Source organism: Camelus ferus, chromosome 6, assembly GCF_009834535.1.
Source record: "Camelus ferus isolate YT-003-E chromosome 6, BCGSAC_Cfer_1.0, whole genome shotgun sequence".
Classification (NCBI taxonomy): Eukaryota; Metazoa; Chordata; class Mammalia; order Artiodactyla; family Camelidae; genus Camelus; species Camelus ferus.
The window spans coordinates 32,371,928-32,377,574 of NC_045701.1; the positions used below are offsets into that span (position 1 = coordinate 32,371,928).

The window sequence follows — 5,647 nt, forward strand, 5'->3', positions numbered from 1 at the left end:
GCTGGAGAAAGAAGAGAAATGAACTTGGGGTCATGAAGGAGGGGTAAAGAATGAAGGAGAGAGAAAAGTGCCTGTTCTTTGGATGGCATCAATTTTAGTCTCTTCTTGAAGGGTCAAATGGTTTCCGAACCACTCCACTACTTTCTTCCCTCTCTTCCATACTTTTTTTTTCCTACTATTTTCTTTCTTCTTTGTTGTCCCCCAAACTTAAAATTCTGCCAGGAATGGAAGAAGAAAAACTTATGCTTTTATATAGGATATACTTGATGAGTGTTGGTAGGAAAAGAGACAGATGATTTTATTTCATTTTCCTCCTATATGGCAAGGGGAGTAAACAGAAGAGCAGAAGTGACTTTACATCATGGTATTTAGGTGACAGGATATTAAGGGAAGAGTAAACATAACCCAAGGACTTTGCATCCTCTTCTGGGGAAAGAGTTAGTGCATTTTCAATTGTACGCAGGATAGTCATGCCATGTTAGGTGGAAGTATGGCCTTGTCATTGTCTTTATTTAAAGATTAAGCATGATTTAAGGAGATGCATATGGATGCCAAGTTGACAAAGGATGGGACTGTAATGGTTAATTTTCTGTGTCAACTTGGCTGGGCCATGGTGTCCAGATATTTGGTCAAACACTATTTTGGATATTTCTTTGAAAGTGTTTTTTTAGATGAGATTAACAGTTAAATTGGTGGATTTTGAGCAGATTACCTTCCATAATATGGACAGGCCATGTCAAATCAGTTGAAGGCTTTGATAGAACAAAAACTGTCCTTCCCAAAGTGAGAGGGAATTCTTTGCACTCAAACTGCAGCTCTTCCCTGGATCTGTAGCCTTCTGGCCTACCCCATCAGATGTTGGACTTGCTACGTTTCACAATCACGTGGATCAAATCCTTAAAATAAATCTCTCTCTTTGACATACTTGGCAAGATGCATGAAAAATTGTTGAAAACCCTGTACTTGTGTGAGTTATCCTCCTACTCTGCACTGGGCTGTAGGTGCCCCACCTTTCTTCACCAAAGAAGAGGTAACTGTAAGCTTAGGGGGCCCATGGAAAGAGGACAGTATAGTTTAGGCCTAACCCCATCTGACTGCTGGTTTTGCCAGTCAAATACTAACAGATGATCTTTAAAATAAAGTCTCTTGCTTATCCATTACAATTCTGTAGCATCTCACCATTTGTTAAAACATTTCAAAATTTTTCGATAGGAATGAATAATCACATGAAAACATTGTGGGAAATGTTGCCAACACAGAAATACAACAAAAAGATCAACTCTCAATTCGCACAAGGTTATAAAAAAGAATAACACAAGAACAAAAGGAGTAGAATTCATTTTTTTAAAAAAGAAGGGAAAAAACCTCCAAAACTGCAAAAAATATCACAGATTGAAAGTCATACCAACAGAGTCTCTGGACAGGTAAGGATCACAAAACATTCTGAGGCACATCTTCTTCAACATTTTCAACTACAGGAAAAGATAAACTGGCACATTTCCAAGCAGGAAAATATGGGTAGCGATCAAAGGAACAAGCCCTCAGGCTGAGCTCCCGATTTCCTGCCTCTCACTAGTGTTGCCAGAAGACAGTGGGGTGGCATCTTCCCCTGAAGACTGAGCGGAAAGGTGTGACTTAAAAGTGGCACACCATATCTAGTTTTCATTTTTGTGGGAAGGCAGCAGAAAGACTCTTCATCCTGTCTAAACTCAGCCATCAGCCTTATGCCAAAAGTACTCAAAGAGGCACTATACAATTCTCAAGGCTGTAATTAGAACCCTGGCATAGTTATTTTTATTGAAGAAAATGTGTAATAACTTCCAAACACCATCAGAGAAGTAACTAATTTTGCTTTCAATGTTGAAATCAGTAATGCCTAAAAGCAAATAAAGCAATCTCAAGGAGAAAAAATAATGAGGGATGGGGAGGGACTCAGGTTCCTAAAAACAGGAAAAGTTAAGAGAAACGACAAGATGTGTAGACCCAAAGGGCAATGCTGCTTGTCTTCTTAAAAAGAAGTGCCCCAAATTGTAATTAATTCAGGAGCTTTAAATTAAGAATGATTGTAAAATATTTTAAGATATCAAACAGAATTTTTAAGAGTTTTTTTCTTCAAATGCTTCAAAAAACTACAGAGGAAGGAAAGCCCTGCCTTGCCTCAGATTCAGCTTCTGGGTGGGAGGGTGGCCCAGAAGCCACTGCACGTGACTTCGCCTTAAGCAGACAAGAGACATGAGCAGATTTGCATTTTAAAAGGTCAAAAGTGGAATGGATTCTTCCTATTGCTTCAGTTATGCTCCTGGTCTCGCACTTGAGCTAACACTGAGATTAGCATGCTTCCTAACTTAGAATCCGCGTGTGTACTGGCAGTGTATCTCTGGGAGAAGGTGACCGCAGCCAGTCTGGGGGACAACTGTGTCACAGAAGATGTATCTGGTTATGTCCCTTAACAACATCAGCCATTAAATCTGATTCCAGGATCACCAAACAACCTTGATTACAACTACTCTATGGGGGAGCGTGTATATAGCTCAGTGGTAGAGTGTGTGCTTAGCATGCATGAGGTCCTGGGTTCAACCTCCAGTACCTCCATTAAAAAATAATAATACTCAAATAAACTTCAAAAATATAACTAACTCCTCCTATAGGTTTATCTCTAGCAAGTTACTAAGCTCATCAATGAACATAATTTTTTGTTGTAAATCAAGAACTTAGCGTTACGGTTTTATTTTTCGTAAGTGTGTGTTTCTATGAATCCCCAATCTGCTATCTTTCTTTATTATTTTGATATAAGCCTGTAATCCCTTCTCCACTACTCTGAAATCCAAAAAGAAAGTTGTGTTTTCCATTTGGCAGCAAATCTTGACATGAACAGATGGAGGTCTATTTATAGTCTACTCAAGGAGAATACTCAAGTTTTTTGCTGCAGGAATATAATGTGTTTGATTACAAGGTTTCCTTTATCTGGATATTTTGAGATACAGTTTTTGTCCTTTTTCTGCATCTATTGAGCTGTTCAGTGTTTGTCGTTTATTATGCTTTGTAAAGAATTACACTGGTTGTTTTCTTAATGTTAAATTCAGTTTATTTGTAATGTACTTTCTTTTAATATATTGCTGGATTTGGTTTCCTGCTGTTTTGTTTAGGATTTTTACATCTATGTGCCTGAGATATCAGCCTGAAATTTACTTTTGTAAATTTTTTGTAATATTTGTAAATATTTTGTAATATTCTTTTCAAATTTTGAAATGAAAGTTTATGCTGGTCTTATGGAGTGGCTTGAAAAGTGTTCTGTCTTTATTTTCTGGAAGAGTCAGCGTAGGATTGGCTTTAGTTTTTTCATAATTGTTTGGTAAAATTCACAGGTCTGGAGTTTTCTTTATGGGATTCATTTTTTTTAAATTGTTATGGAGCTATACATATTTTTCTATTTCTTCTGATATAAATTTTGGTGAGTTGTATTTTTCTAGGAATTTTTGCATTTCATCTAAATTGTTCATTTCATTGGCACAACATCACTTATAACATACTTCTATTATCTTTTTATTATCTGCAGGATAAATAGAGATCCTTCTTTAATTCCTCGTGTTGGTTATTTGCATCCTCTCCCTACTGGCAATTAGGTGTCAGTCTTATTAACTTTTTCAGAAGACTGAATTTTGGAGTTTTTGTTCCTCATTATGCTTGTTTCTTACTTTCCTAATCCCTTTGATTTATTCTTTCCTTTCATCTGCTTTCTTTGAGTTTATTTTGCTATTCTTTTTCTAATTTCTTAAAATGGATGCTTCATTCACTGATTTTTCAGCTGTTCTTTGTGAATAATGCATTCAAGACTAATTTCCGTTTAAGAAACTTCATTACACAGGTTTTGATATGAACTATTTTATTATTCAATTCCAAATATTTTTATTTTTTAATTATTTTTAAATTCTTTTTTTAAAATTCTTTTGAGGGGAGGTAATTAAGTTTATTTATGTGTGTATGGAGAGGTAATCAGGTTTATGTATGTATGTATGTATTTAATGGAGGTACTGGGGATTGAACACAGGACCTCATGCATTCTAAGCATGTACTCTACCACTGAGCTATACCCTCCCATCAAATATTTCTAAATGTCCATTATGATTTGTTCTTTGACACGAGTTATGTAGAAGTGTATGTCTTAATTCCAAACATGTAGATTTTCTAGCTTTGGTTGTTGTGGTTGTTAGTTGAAGTCTAGCACAACTGAACTGAGGACCGAAATCATGGTCTGTATGATTTCAGTCTCTTTGAGACTTGTTTTATGGGTCTTCATTCCTGCCGTGTAAGTTTGCTAGGTTGGTAGTTATTTTCTTTTGGCTCTTTGAAGGTATCTGTTCATCTGGCTTCTGTTGTTTCTGTTGAGAAGATCAACCAGTCATTTGGCTGGTTCGCAAACTGATTATATTGGACCACTTCATTCAGAAATTCATCCTGATGGTGACTGACGTGTGTTCTGGGTAAGATGTTTGCCTTTTCCACTCACATTTCCAACACCATTAATCAAGGACTCACAGACTGTCTAGTTTACCAGTAGGGGATTCCACATAATATTACCCCAGGTCAAAAAACCCACTCTATGTGAAAAAAAAAAGTGTGACAATGGGCACGTGACCAGAGGATCTACTGGTTCCACCACGTGCTACGTCACCCAGAAGCTGTTCATCTGAAAAAGCATTGAAAGTGTTTTTTGAAGGCATGCTAAGGCACCAGTGTGGAGATAATATGCCATCTTTCAGGATGCAGTGGACATCTTAAACCAATGGTCATTAAACCAATGATGCTGTGTCCCCATAGATAAAACACATGCATCCAGACACAAAGTAAGAATAGTCCATTTTATTGCCATTTCCAGCAACTCACTTGTGTAATTTTTGCTTCTTATGCCCCTGACTTTAATTTCTGCAAATGTAGAGGTCCTGAAGCCAGCAAAAACTGAAACTGGTTGCTCCCTAGTCATTGTGTTCTCCTCATGTACACAGGCCAGCAGGCAAAGAAAGGAGTTAAGACACTCGCAGGGACAACTGGTCTTGATCATCTTGAGGATATAGGTTGCTGCTACATTTTAGGGACAAGAAGAAACACGTCTGGAACTGAGGGAACCACTGAGGCATCTCCTGGTGCTCCCATGCCCAGACTTAACTGTGAATGGGCAATTGTTACCAACCATACCTGACAAAGGCATGCCAAGCCACCTAGGCACGCAGAAATGCTAGAATGTGTTGTAGATGAATGTCAGCTATAACATCAGGACCAACTGCAGTTGTGGGTACATAGATTGCCCAACTAAGTCTCCTCTTTCAAATTTTCGACACGAATGGTGGCTAACCACCATCTTGAATTACCACTGCTAGGATAGAGCGAACATAATGAGAAGCTTGAGTGGATATGAGTGACACAAAGGGTGGACTATAAAGGACAATACTGTGCTTTGCTTAACAAAACATCTTTCCCCTTGGCTTTCTGTTGTATGCTTTCTGTGAGTGCCCTGGGGCTAAGTGTGCTTTCATTTCCAGGAGTCAGCACCTATGACCTTCTTTTAAGGACTGCCCTCCAACCTCATTGAGAGCCAGAGGATCTAACTTTATGTCCTGCCTTATTCCCCTCCCAATATCACTAATTATCA

General features: G+C 37.9%; 1 non-coding gene across 1 annotated transcript; it reads right to left on the reverse strand.

The window, feature by feature from the left end:
- Positions 1 to 4,023: 4,023 nt before the first annotated feature.
- Positions 4,024 to 4,095, reverse strand: TRNAS-AGA. Its single transcript has one exon. It is a non-coding gene; the product is annotated as a tRNA-Ser (tRNA).
- Between the last annotated feature and the right edge of the window lie 1,552 nt (positions 4,096 to 5,647).